Here is a 26,178-nt window from a genome sequence, read left to right on the forward strand (position 1 = left end):
GTCGAAATGCTCTAGGGATGAGTGTAGGGCCAGGGAAATGGCGACTGCTGTGGAACGGTTGCGGCGGTATGCGGATTGCAGTGGATCAAGGCGTTCTGGGAGTATGGAGGTGATGCGCTTCATGACCAACATCTCAAAGCACTTCATTACGACTGAAGTCAGGGCCACCGGACGGTAGTCAGTGAGGCACGTTGCCTGGTTCTTCTTTGGCACCGGGTATGATGGTGGTCTTCTTGAAGCAGGTAGGGACCTCAGAGTGGAGTAGGGACAGGTTAAAGATGTCCGTGAACCCTCTGCCAGCTGGTCTGCGCAGGCTCTGAGTGCACGACCAGGGATCCCATCTGGGCCCGTCGCCTTCCGAGGGTTCACTTTCAGGAAGGCCGATCTGACTCCGGAAGCTGTGATGGTGGGTATGGGTGAGTTATGGGCTGTTGGGGCACTCAACGGCGGATTGTTGGTTTCCTGCTCAAACCGAGCATAGAATGCATTGAGTTCATCGGGGAGGGGTGCGCTGCTGCCGGAACATAGAACATAGAACATTACAGCGCAGTACAGGCCCTTCGGCCCTCGATGTTGCGCCGACCTGTGGAACCACTCTAAAGCCCATCTACACTACTCCCTTATCGTCCATATGTCTATCCAATGACCATTTGAATGCCCTTAGTGTTGGCGAGTCCACTACTGTTGCAGACAGGGCATTCCACACCCTTACTACTCTCTGAGTAAAGAACCTACCTCTGACATCTGTCTTATATCTATCTCCCCTCAATTTAAAGCTATGTCCCCTTGTGCTGGACATCACCAACCAAGGAAAAAGGCTCTCACTGTCCACCCTATCCAATCCTCTGATCATCTTGTATGCCTCAATTAAGTCACCTCTTAACCTTCTTCTCTCTAACGAAAACAGCCTCAAGTCCCTCAGCCTTTCCTCATAAGATCTTCCCTCCATACCAGGCAACATTCTGGTAAATCACCTCTGCACCCTTTCCAATGCTTCCACATCCTTCCTATAATGCGGCAACCAGAATTGCACGCAATACTCCAAATGCGGCCGCACCAGAGTTTTGTACAGCTGCACCATGACCTCATGGCTCCGAAACTCAATCCCATTACCAATAAAAGCTAACACACCGTACACCTTCTTAACAACCCTCTCAACCTGAGTGGCAACTTTCAGGGATCTATGTACATGGACACCGAGATCTCTCTGCTCATCCGCACTGCCAAGAATCTTACCATTAGCCCAGTACTCTGTCTTCCTGTTATTCCTTCCAAAATGAATCACCTCACACTTTTCTGCATTAAACTCCATTTGCCACCTCTCAGCCCAGCGCTGCTGCTTATCAACGTCCCTCTGTAACTTGTAACATCCTTCCGCACTGTCCACAACTCCACCGACTTTAGTGTCGTCTGCAAATTTACTCACCCATCCTTCTACGCCCTCCTCCAGGTCATTTATAAAAATGACAAACAGCAGTGGCCCCAAAATAGATCCTTGTGGTACACCACTAGTAACTGGACTCCAGTCTGAACACTTCCCATCAACCACCACCCTTTGTCTTCTTCCAGCTAGCCAATTTCTGATCCAAACTGCTAAATCTCCCTGAATCCCATGCTTCCGTATTTTCTGCAGTAGCCTACCGTGGGGAACCTTATCAAACGCTTTACTGAAATCCATATACACCACATCAACTGCTTTACCCTCATCCACCTGTTTGGTCACCTTCTCAAAGAACTCAATAAGGTTTGTGAGGCACGACCTACCCTTCACAAAACCGTGTTGACTATGTCTAATCAAATTATTCCTTTCCAGATGATTCTACACTCTATCTCTTATAAATCTTTCCAAGATTTTGCCCACAACAGAAGTAAAGCATACTGGTCTATAGTACCGGGGTTGTCTCTACTCCCCTTCTTGAACAAGGGGACAACAATTGCTCTCCTACAGTCTTCTGGCACTATTCCTGTTGACAAAGATGACTTAAAGATCAAAGCCAAAGGCTCAGCAATCTCCTCCCTAGCTTCCCAGAGAATCCTAGGATAAATCCCATCCGGCCCAGGGGACTTATCTATTTTCACCCTTTCCAGAATTGTTAACACCTCCTCCTTATGAACCTCAAGCCCTTCTAGTCTAGTAGCCTGAACCTCAGTATTCTCCTCGATAACATTGTCTTTTTCCTATGTGAATACTGACGAAAAATATTCATTTAGCACCTCTCCTATCTCCTCGGACTCCACACACAACTTCCCACTACTGTCCTTGACTGGCCCTACTCTTACCCTAGTCATTCTTTTATTCCTGACATATCTGTAGAAAGCTTTAGGGTTATCCTTGATCCTACCTGCCAAAGACTTCTCATGTCCCCTACTGGCTCTTCTTAGCTCTCTCTTTAGGTCCTTCCTATCTAACTTGTAACTCTCGAGCGCCCTTACTGAACCTTCATGTCTCATCTTTACATAAGCCTCCTTCTTCCTCTTGACAAGTGTTTCGACTGCCTTAGTAAACCACGGTTCCCTTCCTCGACCACTTCCCCCCTGCCTGACAGGTAAATACTTCAAGGACACTGAAGCTCACAAAGACTCCGAGAGACTTGGGCGGATGGGGAGCTGATGGTAGGCGGACTTGAGGTCCACGGTGGAGAAGACTTTATATTGGGCAATCCGATTGACCATGTCGGATATGCGGGGGAGAGGGTACGCATCTAGTTGTGTGTACCTGTTGATGGTCTGGCTATAGTCTATGACCATCCTTTGTTTCTCCCCTGTCTTCACTACTACCACCTGCGCTCTCCAGGGACTATTGCTGGCCTGGATTATGCCTTCCTTTAATAGCCGCTGGACTTCGGACCGAATGAAGGTCCGGTCCTGGGCGCTGTACCGTCTGCTCCTAGTGGCGACGGGTTTGCAATCCGGGGTGAGGTTCGCAAACAAGGACGGGGGTTGCACCTTGAGGGTTGCGAGGCCGCAGATAGTGAGTGGGGGTATTGGGCCGCCGAATTTGAAGGTAAGGCTCTGTAGATTGCACTGGAAGTCTAATCCCAGTAATGTGGGGACGCAGAGTTGGGGAAGGACGTGTAGCCTGTAGTTTTTGAACTCCCTCCCCTGCACCGTTAGGGTAACTATGCAGAAACCTTTGATCTGTACGGAGTGGGATCCTGCAGCTAGGGAAATCTTTTGTGCGCTGGGATAGGTGGTCAAGGAACAGCGTCTTACCGTGTCGGGGTGGATAAAGCTCTCCGTGCTCCCGGAGTCGACTAGGCATGGTGTCTCGTGCCCGTTTATTAGCACCATTGTCGTCGTCGTCTGGAGTGTCCGGGGCCGAGCTTGGTCGAGCGGTATTGAAGCGAGACGTGGTTGTAGTAGTGGAGTGTCTTCCTCGAACCCCATGGAGCCGTCGACACTGGGGTCCATTGTTGCCGTCCAAGATGGCGTCGGGGATGAACAAAATGGCTGCCCCCATGCATCGCACATGGCTGAGGGGTCACAAGATGGCGGCGGGGGTGGACAAAATGGCCGCCCCATGCGTCGTACAGGTCTGGGGTGGTCCAAGATGGCGGCGCCCTTCCTCCCCTCGTGGTGGCCGGGACCAAAAATGGCGGTGTCTGCGGGTCGCATATGGGGCGCTGGGGAGGTCGGGGAGCGTTAGGAATGCGCGGGGCTCCCTCATCTCTGGGGACAGCGGTGGTCGGGACACAAATTGGTAGCGCCGGCGGGTCATACGTGGGGCGCGGGGGGGGGGGGGTTGGGGAGCGTAAGCGACGTGCAGGGCTCCCTGTTCTCCCGGGACCGCGGTGGTCGGGACCCAGAGTGGCTGCGCCTGCGGGTCGTACATGGGGCGCTGGGGGGGTTGGGGAGCGTAAGCGGCGTGCAGGGCTCCCTGTTCTCCCGGGACAGCGGCGACCTCGCGGGACCGGCACACAACCGTGAAATGGGCCTTTTTCCCGCAGCGCTTGCAGATCACTGCGCGGGCCGGGCAGCGCTGCCGGGGGTGTTTCGCCTGGCCGCAGAAATAGCAGCAGGCGCCCCCGGCGCGACTTGGCGTTTGGACAGCGCAAGCCTGTGGGGTGTCGGGGGGGGGGGGTGGGTTTGTCGCGACGGGTACGTACGGAGCCCAATGGGCTGCCGCGCGGTCGGGGCCGTAGGCACGGGTATTACGCGCGGCCACGTCTAGGGAGGCTGCTAGGGCCCGTGCCTCTGAGAGTCCTAGCGACTCTTTTTCTAGAAGTCTTTGGCGGATTTGGGAGGAGTTCATACCTGCCACAAAAGCATCGCGCATAAACATGTCCGTGTGTTCATTTGCGTTCACCGAAGGGCAGCTGCAATCTCGTCCCAAAATTAGTAGCGCGGCGTAGAATTCATCTATCGATTCTCCGGGACTTTGCCGTCTCGTTGCGAGTTGATAGCGAGCGTAGATCTGGTTTACTGGACGGACATAGAGACTTTTTCAGTGCTGCGAACGCCGTCTGGAAATCCTCTGCGTCTTCGATGAAAGAGAAAATCTCCGTGCTTAACCTCGAGTGCAGGACCTGTAGTTTTTGGTCTTCTGTGACCAGGCCGGTGGCCGTTCTGAGGTAGGCCTCAAAACAAGTCTGCCAATGCTTGAAAGCTGCTGCCGCATTCACTGCGTGGGGGCTGATCCTCAGGCATTCCGGGATCATCCTGAGCTCCATAGTCCTTTTTAGGCACGCTTAATAAATTGTAGCGCACAAAGACTCCGAGAGACGAATAGAGTGAAGTCGATGAGGCTTTATTAAGCGTGTCTGTTCCCCCGCAGCTCGGTAGTGGACTGGCCTGCGGGGGAGGACTCCGGCTTATTATACTCCGCCTTCAGGGCGGAGCTAGAGGTCAACGGCCAACCAGGACCCGGGATCTGTCAGCCAATGACATTAGGGCTTCCAGTCCCACATGACCCCTAATACATACTACCACAGACACGCAGTAACTGTTCCTTGAACAAGCTCCACATTTCCATTGTGCCCATCCCCTGCAGTTTTCCTCTCCATCCGATGCATCCTAAGTCTTGCCTCATCGCATCATAATTGCCTTTCCCCCAGATATAACTCTTGCCCTGCGGTATATACCTATCCCTTTCCATCACTAAAGTAAACGTAATCGAATTGTGGTCACTATCACCAAAGTGCTCACCTACCTCCAAATCTAACACCTGTCCTGGTTCATTACCCAGTGCCAAATCCAATACGGCCTCGCCTCTCGTTGGCCTATCTACATACTGTGTCAGGAAACCCTCCTGCACACATTGGACAAAAACGGACCCATCTAAAGTACTCGAACTATAGCGTTTCCAGTCAATATTTGGAAAGTTAAAGTCCCCCATAACAACTACCCTGTTGCTTTCGCTCCTATCCAGAATCACCTTTGCAATCCTTTCCTCCACATCTCTGGAACTTTTCGGAGGCCTATAGAAAACCCCTAACAGGGTGACCTCTCCTTTCCTGTTTCTAACCTCAGCCCATATACCTCAATCGACGAGTCCTCATCTGCCATCGTAATACTGTCCTTGACTACCAATGCCACCCCTCCCCCTCTTTAACCACCTTCCCTGAGCTTACTGAAGTATCTAAACCCCAGCACCTGCAACAACCATTCCTGTCCCTGCTCTATCCATGTCTCCAAAATAGCCACAACATCGAAGTCCCAGGTACCAACCCATGCCGCAAGTTCACCCACTTTATTCCGGATGCTCCTGGCATTGAAGAAGACACACTTTAAACCACCTTCCTGCCTGCCGGTACACTCCTGCAACTTTTAAACCTTACTCATGACCTCACTATTCTCAACCTCCTGTATACTGGAGCTACAATTCAGGTTCCTAAGCTCCTGCTGAACTAGTTTAAACCCTCCTGAAGAGCATTAGCAAATTTCCCCCCCAGGATATTGGTACCCCTCTGGTCCAGGTGTGGACCATCCCATTTGTAGAGGTTTCACCGACCCCAGAATGAGCCCCAAATATCCAGAAATCTGAAACCCTCCCTCCTGCACCATCCCTGTAGCCACGCGTTCAACTCCTCTCTTTCCCTATTCCTCATCTCGCTATGACATGGCACGGGTAACAACCCAGAGATAATAACTCTGTTTGTCCTAGATCTAAGTTTCCACCCTAGCTCCCTGAATTCCTGCCTTACATCCCTATCCCTTTTCCTACCTATGTCATTGGTACCTTTGTGGACCACGACTTGGGGCTGCTCCCCCTCCCCCTTAAGGATCCCGAAAACACGATCCGAGACATCACGCACCCTGGCACCTGGGAGGCAACACACCAACTACGAGTCTCTCTCGTTCCCACAGAATCTCCTATCTATCCCCCTAACTATGGAGTCTCCAATGACTAATGCTCTACTCCTCTCCCCCTTCCCTTCTGAGCAACAGGGAAAGACTCTGTGCCAGAGACCTGCACCCCATGGCTTACCCCTGCTTGGCTTCGCTTTGTAGCCCGTTATGTTGTTTAGTCCTTGCCACAACCGCCAAGAGTCTATCTGTGACTCTAGATGGTTTGATATTCTCTCTTGGCATCTCGGATGGCTTTGCGGAGGTCGTACCTGGATTTCTTGTATAGGTCAGGGTCGTCTGACTTGAATGCCTCAGACCTTCCTTCAGTAGGGAGTCAATCTCGCGATTGAGCCATGGTTTCCTGTTGGGGTATGTACGTGTGGTATTATCAGGTTTTGCAGTACCCGAGAGGCTGTAGACCATTGGGTAAACCTAGGAGTTTACCATTGGCTGTGTGGTATGTAGCTCCGCCCTGACAGGCGGGGTATAAGAACTGGTGCCGTCCCAGCAGCCCTCATTCTGTACCGAAGCTGCTGGGGAACAGACCAAGTCTATTAAAGCCTTCAGTTATGTGACTACCTCGTCTTTAATAGTGATTGATCGTGCATCGGTACGTACTGCTTTCTTTGGCACGCAGTCGTCCACACGTCACAGTCTGTGACGGTGGTGGCATACTCATTTAAGTTGGTCGCTGAGTTCTTAAAAATGGACCAGTCCACTGTCTCTTAGCAGTCACTTAAGAGCTCTTCTGTTTCCTTGGGCCAGCACTCGGACCTTCTTAGCTGGATTCTCCTGCTGGAGTATCTGCTTGTATCCCGGGAGAAGGAGCACCGTCTTATGGTCTGATTTCCCAAAGTGCGGTCGGGGGATGGAGCGGTAGGCGCCCTTGATTTTTGAGTAGCAGTGGTCAAGAGTGTTGTCGTCCCTTATGGGGCAGGTGATGTGCTGGTGGAATTTTGGCAGTACACTCTTGAGGTTGAGGTCATGGGTATAAAGTGCCAAAACCAACGCCTTCGAGCATGTGTGCTGAAGATTGTGTGCCAAAGAAGGTAGTACGTACCTTTCCCAACCGGAAACCATGGTTTAACCGGGAAATTCCCTCCCTACTGAAGGCCAGTCTGAGGCATTCAAGACAGGTGACCCTGACCTTTACAAGAAATCTTGGTATGACCCTCGCAAAGCCATCAGGGATGCCAAGAGTCAATACCAGACTAAGCTAGAGTCGCAGACTCTTGTTGGTTGTGGCAAGGCTCAAACAACATAACAGGCTACAAAGCAAAGCCGAGTAGAGTCGCTGGCAACAGAGCACCCCACCCCGAATAACTCAATGCCTTCTATGCGCGTTTCGAGCAGGAAACCAACAAACCGTTGACAACTGCCCCAGCAACCTCGGACACACCCACACCACCGTCACAGCTTCCGAAATCAGATCGGCCTCCTTGAAAGTGAACCCTCAGAAAGCAACGAGTCCTGATAGAGAACCTCGCTGCGCATTCAGATCCTGCAGGGACCAACTGGCGAATGTGTTCGCGGACATCTTCAACCTCTCCCAACTATGTTCCGGGGTTCCCATCTGATTCAAAAAGATCACCATCATACTGGTTCCAAAGAAGAACCAGGAAAAGTGCCTCAACGGCTATCATCTGGTGGCCTTGACATCTATCATTATGAAGTGCATCGAGAGGTTGGTCATGAGACACACCTACTCCATGCTCCCAAAATGCCCTCACCACTGCAATTAGCATACCGCCACAACCGATCCACTCATCCCTGGAGCATCTCGACAACAAGGACCCCTACATCAGAATCCTATTCATTGACTACAGCTCCACCTTCAACACCATAATCCCAGCCAAGCTCGTATCAAAACTCCAAAACCTATCACTTGGCACCTCCCTCTGCAACTGGATCCTCGACTTTTTGACCCACAGACCACAATCAGCAAGGATAAACAACAACACCTCCTCCACGATAGTCCTCAATACGGGGCCCCGCAAAGCTGCGTACTTAGCCCCCTAATGTACCCCCTATACACACACGACTGTGGCAAAATGCAGCTCCAACTCCAAGTTTGCTGATGACATGACCATAGTGGGTTGGAGCTCAAAAACGATGAGTCAGAGTACAGGAGGGAGATAGAGAACCTAGTGGCGTGGTGTAACGACAACAATCTCAACCTCAATATCAGCAAAACTAAGGAGCTGATCATTGACCTTAGGAAGTAAAGTATCGTACACACCCCTGTCTGCATCAATGATGCCGAGGTGGAGATGGTTGACAGCTTCAAATTCCTAGGTGTGCACATCACCAACAATCCTGGTCCACCTACGTCCAAGAAAACACAACAGCGCCTATACTTCCTGAGGAAGCTAAGGAAATTCGGCATGTCCACATTGACTCTTACCAATTTTTACAGGTGCACCATAGAAAGGATCCCATATGGCTGTATCACAGCCTGGTATGGCAACCGCTCGGCCCAAGACCGTAAGAAACTACAGAGAGTCATGAACACAGCCCTGTCAATCAAGTGAACCCGCCTTCTATCCATTTGACTCCATCTACACCTCCCGCTGCCTTGGGAAAGTGGTCAACATAATCAAAGACCCCTCCCACCCAAGCTATTCTCTCTTCCAACCTCTTTCATTGGGCAGAAGATACAAAAGTCTGAGAACACGCACTAGCAGATTCAAAAACAGCTTCTTCCCCGCTGTTACCAGACTCCTGAATGACCCTCTTATGGGGTCTCTCCACGCATATTCTCTACTGAGTAGTACTACACTCTGTATGCTTCACACTATGTCTATGTCTATGTATTTACATTGTGTATCTATCATATGTCCTATGTTTTTCATGTATGGAACGATCTGCCTGAACTGTGTGCAGAACAATACTTTTCACTGTACCTCAGTACATGTGACAATAAATCTAATTTTAAATCTACATCTAACTTGAACTGCTGTTTGTGGGATAGAGTTCCAAACTTCTACCACCCTTTGTATGAGGAAGTTCTTCCTAACATCTCTCTTGAATGGTTTAGTCCTAAATTTTAGACTATGCCCCCTAGTTTTAGGATCTCCAACCAATGGAAATCGTTTATCTTTATCTACCCTTCCTTCTCCTGTTAATATCTTGAATACATCAATCAGATCACCCCTTAGCCTTGTAAATTCTGGTGAAAACAGGTCTAATTTCAGTAAGCGCTCCTCATAACTCAACCCCTGTAATCCAGGTGTCATTTTTGTAAACCTACGTTGCACTCCCTCCAAGGTTAAAATATCCTTCCTAAGGTGTGGTGCCCAGAAATGCTCACAGTGAGGTCTAACCAGGTTTTGTATAGCTGCAGCATAACTTCAGAACCATTGTGAGTGCATATCCTCATCCATTCATCAAACTCCTGCTAAACACTCTTAGCGAGAAAGGCCCGAACCAATTCAAGTACTTATTTGTCCTACACCTGAGGGGAAGCTAGACATATATGAGGGAGAAAGGGAAAGATGATTATGCCCACAGGGTTATATGAAGAGGCATGGGAGGAGTTTTGTGTGCAGGAACCAGTTAGATCAAATGGCTTGTTTTTGTGCTGTGTTTTACGTATAACTTTGGATATACTTATGTATGAGATACTCTTCCCCCCTCTGCGTGGTAGAATGTTGCTAATATCAGTCATGGTTATATTCTGTTCTTGTTGATTTAATAATAATAATCTTTATTATTGTCACAAGTAGGCTTACATTAACACTGTTACTGTGAAAAGTCCCTAGTCGCCACATACCGGCGCCTGTTAAGGTACACACAGGGAGAATTCCGAATGTCCAAATTAACTAACAGGATTCTCCCTAATTGGCAGGGTGGCCCGTACCGGTGCCAAGAGGGGTGCGAACCGCTCTGGCATCGGGCCCCCGGAAGTTGTGGAATCCTCCGCACTTCTGGGGGCTAGGCCGGCGCTGGAGGGGTTGGTGCCGCGCCAACCGGTGCCGAAGGGCCGCCGCGGGCAGGCACGTGTTGGCGCATGCGCAGGACTGCCGCCGGCCATGCGGAGCCTTCCAGAGGCTGGCGCGAAGGGAAAGAGCACCCCCGTGGCACAGGCCCACCCGCAGATCGATGGGCCCCGATAGCAGGCCAGGCCACCATGGCCCCCCCTCCCTCCCCCCCCCCCCCCAGAGCCACATCCCCCGGTGCCCTCCCGAGGACCCCGCTAACCGCCCTCCAAGCCAGGTCCCAATGGGAAGGACCATGTCCACTTCACGTCGGCGGGACTGGCCAAAAGCGGGTGGCCGCTTGGCCCATTGGGGACCAGAGAATTGCCAGAGGGGGCCGCTGCCAACGGCCCCCGACCGGTGCGGCGCAATCCCCGCCCGAAAACCAGCGCCAGAGAATCCGGCAGCCAGTGGCGGAGCAGCGGGGCGGGATGCACGCCGCCCCCCCCCCCCCCGACGATTCGGTCGGAGAATCGCGCCCCATAGCTCTGTGCGCTGTTTAAACATTCTGGATTCAGATGGTGGGTCAGCTGCATCCTCATTGAAACTGGTGAATCGTGTGTACATTTTGACTATATTCCTTTGACCTTTCTGCTCTGTTAGCACTTGGGATGAGTGTCGCCGGAGCCACTTTTGTGCACTTTTCTAAAGCTTCACCTGTTATAAAGCAACACTTCTCTGGCCTGGTATTTAATGATTGTTTTGTTTTTGTTTTGTTGGATTCTCCCCCGTTCGCTATCGATTCAGCCCACTCCCTGGTCATTCGACTTTCCCAACAGAGCTAATCCGGTACTGGTCCTTTCGAAGTGCTGTCTCACTCACTGAACTGACAGGCTATGTGCTGCTATCTCACCGCAAGGGACCCATCTGCTTATAGGCTCTTTATTTGAGCACTGTGTCTTCAAAGGGTTATTTGCGCAGTCATCATACGGTGATTTCAACACTCTGACGTTGCGGCTTTGTTGCGGTCAAAACATTGAGGGACTACTGCCATAATGAATCCCGACAGCGCAGAAGGAGGCCATTCGGCCGTCAGGACTGCACTGACCCTCCAAAAGTGCACCGTACATAGGTCCAATTCCCAACCCTATGCCCGTAACCCTCCCTAACCTTTGGGCAATTTGGAGCAATTTGGCCAATCCACCTAACCGGCCCATCTTTGGACTGTGGGAGGGAACCAGAGCACCCGGAGGAAACCCATGCAGACATGGTGAGCACGCACAAACTCCACACAGACTGTAACCCGAGGCTGTAATCGAACCCAGGTCCCTGGCGGTGCTAACCACTGTGCCACAGTGTTGCCCCATTGCATGATCCAAGGCTGTTCACCATGATTATACAAAGAGGAGTAGATGAAGTGAGAGATCTTGGCGCACAGGTACACAGGTCTCTAAAGGCAACAGTTCAAGTAGACAAGGTTGTAAAGAAAGCATATGGATTGCTTGCCTTCATTGGCAAAAGTACAGAATATAAAAGTAAGGATATAATGTTGGAATTGTATAAAACACTGTTGAGGCCACAACTGGAGTATTGTGTGTAGTTCTGGTCGCCACATTACAGTAATTGCTCTGGAGAAAGTGCAGAGGAGGTTCACAAGAATGTTGCCAGGGCTAGAAAAGTGTGGAGAGATTGGATAGGTTGGGGTTATTTTCCTTGAAAAAAAGAAGACTGGGGGGGGTGACTTGATTGAGGAGTGCAAAATTATGAGGGGAAGAGATAGAGTGGTCAGAATAAAACTGTTTCCCTTGGCGGAGAATTCTAGAATCAGGGGACATGGATTCAAGATAAGCGGCAGAAGGTGTAGAGGGGACATGAGGAAAAACCTCTGCCCAAGCTGGCGGTGGAGGCAGAGACCCTAAGCTGCTTTGGAAAGTACCTGGAACTGCACCTTAAGTGCTGTAAACTACAGGGATATGGACCGGGTGCAGGGAGGCTGGATTAGAAAGGGCAGCTGGGTATCCTTGGGCTGACATGGTTTAGATGGGTCAAATGGCCTCCCTCTGTGCTGTAACATTTCTACGGTCCTATGGTTTAATGTTATACCTGTATTTAATCTTGCTGCCAGGTTGGAGCACCATGTTGTTTACAAGGAACCGCTGCTGTGCACCATGGGCCGGGATTCTCCAGCCGTCGTCCCTCTGCCAGTCAACGGTACGCCGCCCAGAAACACGCGGCAGAGGGTTTAGAGAATCCCGCCCCATGTCATATTTTTGTAATGATATAAAGGCACCAATTACTCGTAAGGGATTAGAGAAGAAGGTGGTGGGCTCATTTATTGAGACCAGGCACATGAGAACAGATAGACGTGAAGAGAATGACATCAGAGCAGCAGAGCTGTGTGTGCTGTGCTCTTGTTGAAAGCAAAAGCAAAATTAAAAACTGGATTGCATGACACACTTCCTTTTAGTGATCTTCTTGGACTTGACCCCTCCCTGTGCAGCTGGATCTTTGATTTCCTCACCAACAGACCGCAATCTGTCAGGATAGGCAACTGCACCTCCTCCACAATAGTCCTCAACACCGGGGCCCCGCAAAGATGTGTGCTCAGTCTTCTACTGTACTCCCTATACACACGCGACTGTGTGGCAAGATTCAACTCCAACTCAACCTATAAGTTTACGGATGATACGACTGTGGTGGGCCGTATCTCAAACAACGATGAATCAGACTACAGGAGAGAGATAAATCACTTGGTTGTATGGTGTACCGAAAATAACCTCTCTCTAAATGTCGGAAAGACCAAGGAACTGATCATCGACTTCAGGAAGCGCAGCACGACACACACTCCCGTCTGCATCAATGGCTCCGAAGTAGAGATGGTCGATAGCTTTAAGGTCCTGGGGGTCACCGTCGCCAACAGTCTGTCCTGGTCCGCTCACGTTGATGCAATTGTCAAGAAATCCCAACAACGACTCTACTTCCTACGGAAGCTAAAGAAATTTGGCATGTTTGCATCAACTCTCACAAACTATTACAGATGTGCGGCAGAGAGCATCCTATCCGGCTGCATCACAGCCCGGTATGGCAACTGCTCAGTCCAAGATCGCAAGAAACTGCAGACTGTGGTGATCTCAGCCCAACGCATAACACAAGCTTGCCCCCCTCACATTGATTCTGTCTACACCTCCCGCTGCCTCAGGAAGGCATACAGCATTATCAGAGACTCCTCCCACCCAGGCATTACCTTCTTCCAGACCCTTCCATCAGGCAGAAGATACAGAAGTCTGAAGATCCGCACATCCAGACATAGGAACAGCTTCGTCCCCACAGCTACTAGACTCCTCAACGACTCTCCCTCGGGCTGATCTGTTCCCTGCAAGGACACTGTTCACGACGTCCTCTGCTGCTCGTGTTTCACCCTTGTTTTGCACTGTAACCAATCACTATTTGTTGATGTACCATTATCAATGTTCTCTGTTGATTATTCTTTTGTCTACTATGTATGTACTATGTACGTTTCCTTGGCCGCAGAAAAATACTTTTCACTGTACTTCGGTACATGTGACAATAAATATCAATCAATCAACCAATCAGCCATGCTGCAATTACAGCTCGTTATGATGGGCCTGGTGGTCTCCTTCTGTGGTGTAAATTTGCACGATTCAATGATTCTCAGCAGTAAAGATGCCCTCCTGTAAATCACTATTAGTGAAGGCGAACAATGGTCAGGCATAACTGTTCAAACAACTGCGTATTTGGAGATCTGCAAATACTATGTATTTTGCCAGAGGTAATGCTGTGGTCTTAAAAAAATTTGGACCCATTATTGTTTGATTAGTTAGACTTGGAATTTAATTCTGGCACACAGTGAACCACATAAACATGTAACACGATCACATGGTAATATAGCCTCTTCCAGGAATGAATCTCGATGTGATAGGGAGCATTTAAAATCCAGTGGAAGAACAATCAGTTAACCACAATAAAAAAAAAAGAACATTCGTGAATTTGAAGCCTCTTTCTACCCAGGCTCAAGCTGCAGCTGTGTGGTAGACAGAGACAGCTGTGGAGGGTACATTACATCATGAAACAAGGATGTGAGCTGCTTGGGAAACGTGCAGTGATGACATCCAATCCTGCAAAATTGAAGGATTGTTTTAATTTACGGAACAAACAAGCACCAGGTTGCTTCAAGGCAGCACTCTCAGTTCACTTCAAAAAGAAAATGAATCTGATCATCAGAAATACGCACGCAGACTACCAGCCTCGTCAAACGCTTTGTTTGAGCGCGACGCGGCCATTAGATTGAGGTCGAGACCAATATCGGGAACCGCACCGTTCGACGACCGTATTGCAATCTAACCGGCTCTGTCTCGTTGCCATAATCAGGATCCCACTGTGGCGTGACGGGAAACCAATGATCACCAATTACAGCCAATTCCCATACCATTAACAGGATCAACCCCTTATCTAATGGCCTCCCGATGTCTAACCGCCTCCCCTGCAAACGGTCACACGGGAGCCACTCTTTGTCAAAATGTGAAGCTGGCAGAGTAGCTGCTGTGGGATCCAAGGAGGTGTGTAGCCATCTTCAAAGTTGGGCAATTAGTCCAGGGACTCTGGCGTCCGGTGCGGGGAGGTAACCTGGGGGGTCCGGCCTTGGTCGGGCATGGACTGCCATCGGTGGGAGAGTCGCCCCTGGGCTGAGTGAGAGTTACTGCCTCGCATCCCAACCAGACAGTGAGGCCTGGCCACTCTGCTTCAACATCAGAAGCAGAAGGCAACATCCAAACACCCAAGCGCTGGGCCTCAGCACTGGGGCCATCCCCGCAACCAGAGAGTGGGTGTGTGCACTGGGGAGGGCTTAGTGCCCAGTCCAGGTGTTACCAGGGGGTGTTTACATAGAACATAGAACATAGAACAATACAGCGCAGTACAGGCCCTTCGGCCCACGATGTTGCACTGAAACAAAAGCCATCTAACCTACACTATGCCATTATCATCCATATGTTTATCCAATAAACTTTTAAATGCCCTCAATGTTGGCGAGTTCACTACTGTAGCAGGTAGGGTATTCCACGGCCTCACTACTCTTTGCGTAAAGAACCTACCTCTGACCTCTGTCCTATATCTATTACCCCTCAGTTTAAAGTTATGTCCCCTCGTGCCAGCCATATCCATCCGCGGGAGAAGGCTCTCACTGTCCACCCTATCCAACCCCCTGATCATTTTGTATGCCTCTATTAAGTCTCCTCTTAACCTTCTTCTCTCCAACGAAAACAACCTCAAGTCCATCAGCCTTTCCTCATAAGATTTTCCCTCCATACCAGGCAACATCCTGGTAAATCTCCTCTGCACCCGCTCCAAAGCCTCCACGTCCTTCCTATAATGCGGTGACCAGAACTGTACGCAATACTCCAAATGCGGCCGTACCAGAGTTCTGTACAGCTGCAACATGACCTCCCGACTCCGGAACTCAATCCCTCTACCAATAAAGGCCAACACTCCATAGGCCTTCTTCACAACCCTATCAACCTGGGTGGCAACTTTCAGGGATCTATGTACATGGACACCTAGGTCCCTCTGCTCATCCACACTTTCAAGAACATTACCATTAGCCAAATATTCCGCATTCCTGTTATTCCTTCCAAAGTGAATCACCTCACACTTCTCTACATTAAACTCCATTTGCCACCTCTCAGCCCAGCTCTGCAGCTTATCTATATCCCTCTGTAACCTGCTACATCCTTCCACACTATCGACAACACCACCGACTTTAGTATCGTCTGCAAATTTACTCACCCACCCTTCTGCGCCTTCCTCTAGGTCATTGATAAAAATGACAAACAGCAACGGCCCCAGAACAGATCCTTGTGGTACTCCACTTGTGACTGTACTCCATTCTGAACATTTCCCATCAACCACCACCCTCTGTCTTCTTTCAGCTAGCCAATTTCTGATCCACATCTCTAAATCACCCTCAATCCCCAGCCTCCGTATTTTTTGCAATAGCCTACCGTGGGGAACCTTATCAAACGCTTTGCTGAAATCCATATACACCACATCAACTGCTCTACCCTCGTCTAGCTGTTCAGTCACCTTCTCAAAGAACTCAATAAGGTTTGTGAGGCATGACCTACCCTTCACAAAGCCATGCTGACTATCCCTGATCATATTATTCCTATCTAGATGATTGTAAATCTTGTCTCTTATAATCCCCTCCAAGACTTTACCCACTACAGATGTGAGGCTCACTGGTCTATAGTTGCCGGGGTTGTCTCTGCTCCCCTTTTTGAACAAAGGGACCACATTTGCTGTCCTCCAGTCCTGTAGCCAATGATGACATAAAAATCAAAGCCAAAGGTCCAGCAATCTCTTCCCTGGCCTCCCAGAGAATCCTAGGATAAATCCCATCAGGTCCCGGGGACTTATCTATTTTCAGCCTGTCCAGTATTGCCAACACCTCTTCCCTACGTACCTCAATGCCATCTATTCTATTAGCCTGGGGCTCAGCATTCTCCTCCACAACATTATCTTTTTCCTGAGTGAATACTGACGAAAAATATTCATTTAGTATCTCGCCTATCTCTTCAGACTCCACACACAATTTCCCATCCCTGTCCTTGACTGGTCCTACTCTTTCCCTAGTCATTCGCTTATTCCTGACATACCTATAGAAAGCTTTTGGGTTTTCCTTGATCCTTCCTGCCAAATACTTCTCATGTCCCCTCCTTGCTCGTCTTAGCTCTCTCTTTAGATCCTTCCTCGCTACCTTGTAACTATCCATCGCCCCATTGCAGCACCCTCTGCTCCTCTGGTGCCCGAGGACTCCTGCGGCAGCCGGGGGTGTTGGGCGGCGCTCTGAGGGATGGCAGGGGACATGGGGGGGGTGGGGAGCATGGGGGACCGGAGATTACCCCGCTGGATGCCCTCACTGATTGACTGTCCCTCACTCTTGTCAATTCCTTACAGATGTTACATGGGATGGATGATATCTTGGACTCTGCAGAGGCTGCCCTCATGGTGCTGCTGACATGCCAGGTGGCCAGATGCCGGAGGAGGCAGCGGCAACAGCGTCGACAGAGTTTTGAGGTGGCGGCCCATGTGCAGGGGCTCGCCCCACACCCTGAGGATCCGGCCACCCATCAGGCCAGGGAGGGACGCAGAGGGTGGGGCCGGCAACGGCCCGGGGTGCACAGGCACCGCTGGTCATTTAAACAGGTGACAGACAGCGTGTGTCGCAGGAGGCTCCACCTCAACAAGGGAGCAGTACGGACCAAGTGCCATGTCCTCGTGGACTTGTCACCACATGGAGGAGGAGGATACCCGCTCCCAGTGGCCATCAAGGTCACTGCAGCCCTGAGCATTTATGTTGCAGGATCATTTCATGGTTCGCGCGGGGACCTCTGTGGCATCTCACACACCACAGCCCACGAGTATATCCGTGAAGTCATGGATGCCCTGTTTGCCCGGGCAGAAAACTAGATAAACTTTGACGTGGATCAGGCATCAGGATTCTCCACCATCGCCGGGATGAAGGTCCAGGAGGTAATAGATGGCACGCACGTTATGTGCGCCGGGACGTCAAGGAGCACCCTACATTAACAGGAAGGAGTTCCACTCCTTGTGCGTGACAACCACATGAAGATCATGCACCTGTGTGCACACGTCCCAGGGAGTGAGAAAGACAGTTACATCCTCGGGCAGTCGGAGATCCCCAGCATCTTCGAGGGCACCCCAGAATGACCAGTTGGCTCTTGGGGGATATGTGGTACCCGCTGAGGACCTGGAAAATGTGCCAGTAAGGAGGCCAATGACCAAAGCGGAGACATGATACAATGAGGCCCATGTGGCCATCGGGGCTGTTATTGAGCGGCGCAATGGAATGCTGAAGATGTGATTCCGAGGCCTCAATCGCTCTGGTGGTGCACTGCAGGACACCTCACAGAGGATCGCCTGTTTTGTGGTGGTCTGCTGTGCCCTCCACAACCTGGCATCGCAGCAGGGCAACGGGCAGGAAATGGAGAAGGGGGAACATGCGCGCCACCTCCGAGGAGGAGGACCAGCCATGCCAGATCAGAAGGCGCTGGAGGACAAGGCCGGGTGGGACATGCCCAAAGGGCCAGGGAGGCATTCATCCTCGCCCGCTTCATGTAGAATGTGGCTCAGTCCGTCATCCCACCTCCTCCCCCTACTTCCCACCCACCGGCCGGCCACACCGGGTCCCCCATCCCCCACCCCGCTCACCTCACTTTCCCTCTCTTACCACCACCCCCCCCCCCCACCCCCCCACCCCCCTCCTCCCCGCCCCCCTGCCAATCACCCTGTTCCACCCTCCCAGGGTCTGTGTTACATCACTCCAGGATGATGGGCCTGTGTCGGCACTGTCAGCGGGCCCATGTTGAGAGCCGGAGGGTGGTGGTAACCAGCTGTGAGCTGAGCTTTGCTGTTCCACTCTCTGTGCCATAGTCTGACTCCTGTCTGCTTGCCAGGTGCATGTTTGCGCCCATCACCTGCACGTGGTTGTGAGGAGCGGATCCTGGATCACCGTGCACTGGTTGGCCCGCATTGCATAATAACGTGCCAGAGGCTTCACATGTTGCGGGTGCAGCGTGTTTTATTGTTGTACAATTGTGACCCCCAACTGCCCCTAGCCCCTTTCCCCACCTCAGTACCTGCTCAGTGATCCTCTATCTGCCCAGCACTTTGTGCTCTGCCGCTATGTCTCGGTGTTTCCCCAGGATGCACATCAGTGATGGAGGCAGCCAGCTGCTTACCACATCCCTTGGCCTTTGATGCCTCCAGTGGGTGTCCCCTGGGGGCCCTGAGGGCAGAAGGCCCCTGCCCACTCACCGGCGGATCATGCCTGCCGTGCCACCTTGTTCCTGATGCTGACTCTGAGATGCATGGTTGTCGGGGAGGGCTCGGGCGTGCTGGTGGCTGCCATCGCCACCCGCACGCAGGTTCCGGGTTGGTACCCAGCGCTTCCTCCTCCCGGTCGGTGCCCATAGAACGCTGGGGGTCACCTCGGGATGGAGTGGCAGCTGGACTGAGGTCAGAACGCCCATGTGTCATCTGGCTCTGCCAGCCCTGGCGGCCTCCTAATGTCTGCACCATGATTTTGATGGCCTCAGCGATGCCCCTCTATGACTGCGCAAGCTGCACAGTGCCTCGCCAATATCCACCTGCATCTAGGACCTGGTCTTCAACGACCAGCAATTGCTCTGGAGCGCCTCAGCGATGCCCACCTGAGACTGGGGCATGCTCTGCAGCAGCCCGGCCAGTTTACCTGAGAGTGGGACACATCACCCAGTGACTAGGGCATGCTCCGCAGCACCTCAGCAATGCCCACCTAAGACTAGGACATGCTCTGCAGCGTCTCGGAAAGGTCCAACTGTGTCAGGGACACGTCCCCCAGTGACTGGGACATGCTGCTGAGACACTCAACTATGGCCGTCACTGACTGGGCAACGCCTTGGACACCACCAGTCATGGTGCTCACCTCGTGCACCAAGCCCTCCACTGCGGTCGCCAGCCTAGCAGTGTTGGCCTCAGTGCCACATATTGCCGGTGCTCTCTCCTGTGCCCTCAGATTTTGGGACTCCTCCAATCGGCTGTGGACCTACTGGAGAGTCGCTGACATCGCCCTCTGAATCTCACAGCCGCATCCTATCAATTGCATCAGCTCTGGGTTAACCTGTTCCAGAGTCTCAGCATCTGACTGGGTCCTGGCTGGGTCCTGGGATCCAGCAGACCTCTGACAGCTGTCTCACCTGGATGCTCCTGCCTCCATCTGATGTGCATCAGCAATAGTGTGGTGCTCACCAGAATGTGCACCAGAAGCCTGACCACTACTTTCACCCACTGAGGTTGTGTGTGTCTCTGCAGTGGTGGAGGGTGGAGATGAGAGCTGTGCCATGATGATTATGGTGGCATCCACTGAGCTCTCCTCCTTGGTGTTCTCTTCGGAGGCATGGGGGGATCACCCCGGATGTGCTGGTGCCATCGGATGGAGCTCCTGTGGGAGAATGGACATGTGGCCAGTGGGGGGCAGGATCAATATGCTGGCATGCACAACTGACATGTGACCAGTCTTCTGGGTGGGGGCTGCTGGTTACCCACCTCTGTGGCGCAGGCCAATCTCGAGTTCGTTGATTGAGCTGTCCTCAGCCAACCCTGCAACCTCCAGGGCCCGTTCCTCATAGGGGGTGAGGACTCTGATGTCCGGCATCCCACCACCCTCATCTGGGCCCTCTCCCATCTGTTCTGTTATGGGCCAACTTTTCCTGTGGGGACAAACAGAGGGCATTGTGAGCAGCACGCATCATGGACCGGGGGGGGGGGGTGAGGCACACCTCATGGACCGGGGCGGGGGGGGGGGGGGGGTGCGCATAGTTCCAAGTCAGGATAATGTGTGGCTAGGAGAGGAACTTGCAGGCGATGGTGCTCCCATGCATCTGCTGCCCTTGTCCTATTTGGTTGTAGACATTGCGGGTTTTGAGGGTGTTGTCGATTGTGTAGAGTGCATCTTGTGGATGTTACAATCTGACGCCACTGTGCGTCCATGATGGAGGGAGCGAATGCTCTGGGTGGTGGATGGGGGCACCAATCAAATGGGCTGATTTGTCCTGAATAGTGCTGAGCTTCTTCACTGTTGTTGGAGCTACACTCATCCAGGCGAGTACATAGATACATCGAACATACAGTGCAGAAGGAGGCCATTCGGCCCATCGAGTCTGCACCGACCCACTTAAACCTTCACTTCCACCCTATCCCCATAACCCAATAACCCCATAAGACACTAGGGGCAATTTAGCATGGCCAGTCCACCTAACCTTGCACGTCTTTGGACTGTGGGAGGAAACCGGAGCACCTGGAGGAAACCCACGCAGACACGGGGAGAACGTGCAGACTCGGCACAGACAGCGACCCAGCGGGGAATCAAACCTGGGACCCTGGCGCTGTGAAGCCACAGTGCTAATCACTGTGCTACCGTGCTGCCCAAAGTGGAGTGGAGGCTATTCCCATCACACTGCTGACTTGTGTCATGTAGATGGTGGACAGGCTTTGGGGAGGTCAGAACTCACAGCCTCTGACCTGCTCTTGTAGCCACAGTATTTATATGGCTAGTCCAGTTCCCTTTCTGGTCAATGATAACCTCCAAGATGTTGTTAGTGGGGGGATTCAGTAATGGTAATACCATTGAATATCGAGGGAAGATGGGTTCTATTCTCTCTTATTGGAGGTGGCCATTACCTGGCACTTCTGTTGCGTGAATGTAACTTGTCGTTTATCAGCCCAACACTGAATATTGTCCAGGTCTTGCTGCATACGGACATGGAGTGCTTCAGTATCTGTGGAGTCGCAAATGGTGCTTGTGGTGGCTTGAGACCACGCTCTGGGAGGCTCCCAGTAGTAACAAAGGGGTTGATTGATGAAACGCAAAGGCTGGTATATATACAGGTGCACAATACTAAAGGAAGGGCGCTGCGCTTACCCCCTATTAGCTGGGGTTTGTGCGCTCCCACTCGATTGACCTGAGCTTGTCACATGGGCTGCCAGGCCCGCCCCCTTAAAGGGACCGCACAACCACATCCCTCCCCGCTTAAGTCCCTTAATACATTTTACACCATAACTAAGTACAGATTCTATATACATGGTAAAAGACATCAGAGGAGAGAGAGTTCATTAGAAAGTCAGTTGGTCCAGTGACCTTCGAGTCCTCCTCGACCTCCATTGTCCTCCCACTGGCTCAACGGGCTCCGAGGTAGTCATGTTGTCAGTGGCAGATGACAGTTCAGGAGACGCCACCTCCTCAGTAGGGCTGCCGGCCTCACCAGCTCCCATCTGCCCAGCTGAGTGGGTTAACTCAGGAGTTCTTAGATCGCTCTGCTCAGAAACATTCACAGGAGCGTCGACAACATTACTGAACCTGTCTGTTCTGGAAAGGGGGTTGCTCCACCGGCTCCTCAATTGGTCAAGATGTTTTTTGATAGCCCTGCCATTTACATTCACCACATACGACACGGACCCAGACGGGAACATAATCTGCCTGACTAACCGCAGCGGGCCAGGGACCAGCTCCCCCACCCAGAATGATCTGTCACCATTTTGTGTAGTCCGTGGTTTCTCTGGGTGGCTGACATGCTTCCAACCTCCCTGCCAAGTTAGGAAATACCAAATCCAAACGAGATCTGAGGCGACAGCCCATCAGCAATACGGCAGGTGTGAACCCTGTGGCAGTGAGGGCAGAGGGGGGGGTGTCGTGTGGCAGGTTAACAGAAAATTAGCAAGTCGATGGCGCACCCATCTGCCTGATTGTTTCCTTGTGGCATTTGTAAAGGTCTGAATGCCCTCTCGGCCGACCTATTGGACGCAGGGTGGTACGGGGCCACCCTGTAACAATTTGGAAGTCGCCCCCTGTAAAAAGAATGCTGTTGGCAGATACAATGGATTCTGGCAGCCCGTGCATGGTGAACACTTAGTGAAAGGTGCCTACTGTAGTCGGTGAAATCGTGGTTCCCCCCTATCCTGTACAGACAGCCACTTGGAGTGGCTAGCCACTAAAACTAAGATCCTGCTCGAAAAGGGTCCACGTAGTCAACATGGACCCTAGTCCATGGGCGACCCGGCCACTCTCAGGGGTGGAGACTGGCTGATGGAGGTCGTGACTGTTGAGTATGACAGGGGGGTACATTTACATTTCTATCACATTTTTTCGAGGCTTTACCAATTCCTGGCCAACATATTTAGCTGCGATCCAGCATCTTCACCTTTGTCTGCCCTGGATGGGCACAATGTAACTCCTGTAAGAGAGGTCCCCTGGCTGGTGGTGGAATGACGACTCCCATGACCCACAAGATCACACCGCTCTCACAGGTCAGTTGATCTTGGCGGCTTAAATCGAGCCTCAGGTACTCGGATTTCTCATTGTGCCACACAGACTGTATCATCTGTTTTACTTTCAACAATATCTGGGTCCAGTTCCGAATGTGGCCAGCCGTCACTGGGAAGGTGTTCAAGAGGTTCAATGCCAAGATCTCTTGGGGTATTCTTGGTGGTGATGGCACACTTTTCATGAGGGGGATTCAGCTCAATGCTTCCGCGTTGGGTATTTGCATGCCAGGTCTGTACTAGAAGGTTTAGTCATGGACTGCCAGCAGCAAGGCCCAATGTTGCACCTTTGCAGAGTCTCTTGGTGGTATTGGTTTGTCCTCCCACAAGAGGCCCAATAGTGACTTATGGGCGGTGATTATAATGAATTACTGTCCGTACACATATTGGTGCAATTTCTTCACACCCTATATGACTGTTAATCCCTCTTTATTGATTTGAGCATCATCTTTCTCCGCTTCCGAGAGGGTCCTCGAGGCAAAGGCGATGGGCCACTCAGAACCATCTGTCATCTTGTAGGATAGCAAGGGGATGCAACACATGTGAGAACAATTGGTTTCTCAGGATAAAGGTGAACTATCAGGCTCAAGGCTTGCAAATGTTGCTTTATCAAGCGAAAGGCTTTTTCCTGTGGCTCCCTCCAGAGCTACTGTTGATGTTTCCTTAGTAGCTGTGTAATGGTGCCAATGTTGTGGCTAAATCTGGAGTGAACCTTCCATAATAATTTACCATGTCAAGGGAGGATTTGAGTGCAGTTACATTCCTGGGCGCTGGGACCTCTCAGATAGCCTTGACCTTCCCCTCGAGGGGATATCGACCTGTTTCATCCACACTGAATCCTAAAATCACTAAAGGATGGATCTTAGCTCTCATGCTCCCAGGGCCCCGCGCTTACTTGCTATTATCAGGGGTTCATGCGCTCCCGTAATGTTTACTTCTGGGAAGATTGTTGTTGGGAAGATAAGTTAAATCAAATGCTGGGATTTAGACATTGTCGGAAAATGGCAGCTCAGAAGGTTACCCGTAAGGTGAAGTCACACGGGATCAGGGGTGAACTGGCAAGGTGGATACAGAACTGGCTAGGCCATAGAAGGCAGAGGGTAGCAATGGAGGGATGCTTTTCTAATTGGAGGGCTGTGACCAGTGGTGTTCCACAGGGATCAGTGCTGGGACCTTTGCTCTTTGTAGTATATATAAATGATTTGGAGGAAAATGTAACTGGTCTGATTAGTAAGTTTGCAGACGACACAAAGGTTGGTGGAATTGCGGATAGCGATGAGGACTGTCTGAGGATACAGCAGGATTTAGATTGTCTGGAGACTTGGGCGGAGAGATGGCAGATGGAGTTTAACCTGGACAAATGTGAGGTAATGCATTTTGGAAGGGCTAATGCAGGTAGGGAATATACAGTGAATGGTAGAACCCTCAAGAGTATTGAAAGTCAAAGAGATCTAGGAGTACAGGTCCACAGATCACTGAAAGGGGCTACACAGGTGGAGAAGGTAGTCAAGAAGGCATACGGCATGCTTGCCTTCATTGGCCGGGGCATTGAGTATAAGAATTGGCAAGTCATGTTGCAGCTGTATAGAACCTTAGTTAGGCCACACTTGGAGTATAGTGTTCAATTCTGGTCGCCACACTACCAGAAGGATGTGGAGGCTTTAGAGAGGGTGCAGAAGAGATTTACCAGAATGTTGCCTGGTATGGAGGGCATAAGCTATGAGGAGCGATTGAATAAACTCGGTTTGTTCTCACTGGAACGAAGGAGGTTGAGGGGCGACCTGATAGAGGTATACAAAATTATGAGGGGCATAGACAGAGTGGATAGTCAGAGGCTTTTCCCCAGGGTAGAGGGGTCAATTACTAGGGGGCATAGGTTTAAGGTGAGAGGGGCAAAGTTTAGAGTAGATGTACGAGGCAAGTTTTTTACGCAGAGGGTAGTGGGTGTCTGGAACTCACTACCGGAGGAGGTAGTGGAGGCAGGGACGATAGGGACATTTAAGGGGCATCTTGACAAATATATGAATAGGATGGGAATAGAAGGATACGGACCCAGGAAGTGTAGAAGATTGTAGTTTAGTCGGGCAGTATGGTCGGCACGGGCTTGGAGGGCCGAAGGGCCTGTTCCTGTGCTGTACATTTCTTTGTTCTTTGTTTGTTCTTTGTTGTTCTTTTTAATAGAGTCAAAATAGAACAGATGGAGCCATAAACCAGCAGGTGGGCTTACTTAGTTGGAGAATTGGAAATGTGATGTACGTACTGCTTGCAAATACGTGCAACCCAGAGAGATATTTTGTTTTTGAAGTTCGAGCTGAATTAGTTTAAAAGTATTCAGAGAACACTAAAAGGCTACGTCGTCATGGGGATGGCTGGAGTTTAAGAAGGTGCTGTGGTTTCAATTGATCTGTGTGTTTTCTGAGTGAGAGTGTTATTTGCAGTTTGGCTCTCATGTGGTTTGCAGCTCACAGAGAAGGCTTGGGAGCTTTTTTAAAATTCATTCATGGGATGTGAGCTTTGCTGACCAGGCCAGAAGTTGTATTCTCCTCCCTATTTTCTCTTGAGAAGGGGGTGGTGAGTCCCCTCGTCAAACCGCTGCTGATAGCAGACTTCAGGGACGTCATTCTCCGACCCCCCGCCGGGTTGAAGAATCGCCGGGGGCTGCCGTGAATCCCGCCCCCGCCGGTTGCCGAAGTCTCTGGTACCGGATATTCGGCGGTGGCGGGAATCGGGCCGCGCCGGTTGGCGGGCACCCCCGCTGGATTCTCCGGCCCGGATGGGCCGAAGTACCGCCGATAGATTGCCTGTCCCGCCGGCGTGGATTAAACCACCTTTTGAAAGGCGGGACAAGGCGGCGTGGGCGGGCTCTGGGGTCCTGGGGGGGGCGCGGGGCAATCTGGCCCCGGGGGGTGCCCCCACGGTGGCCTGGCCCGCGACCGGGGCCCACCAATCTGCGGGCGGGCCTGTGCCATGGGGGCACCCTTTCCCTTCCGCCTCCGTCACGGTCTCCACCATGGCGGAGGCGGAAGAGACTCCCTCCACTGCGCATGGGTGGGAAACTGTCAGCGGCCGCTGACGCTCC

This window comes from Scyliorhinus torazame, chromosome 3 (assembly GCF_047496885.1).
Source record: "Scyliorhinus torazame isolate Kashiwa2021f chromosome 3, sScyTor2.1, whole genome shotgun sequence".
NCBI classification, from domain to species: domain Eukaryota; kingdom Metazoa; phylum Chordata; class Chondrichthyes; order Carcharhiniformes; family Scyliorhinidae; genus Scyliorhinus; species Scyliorhinus torazame.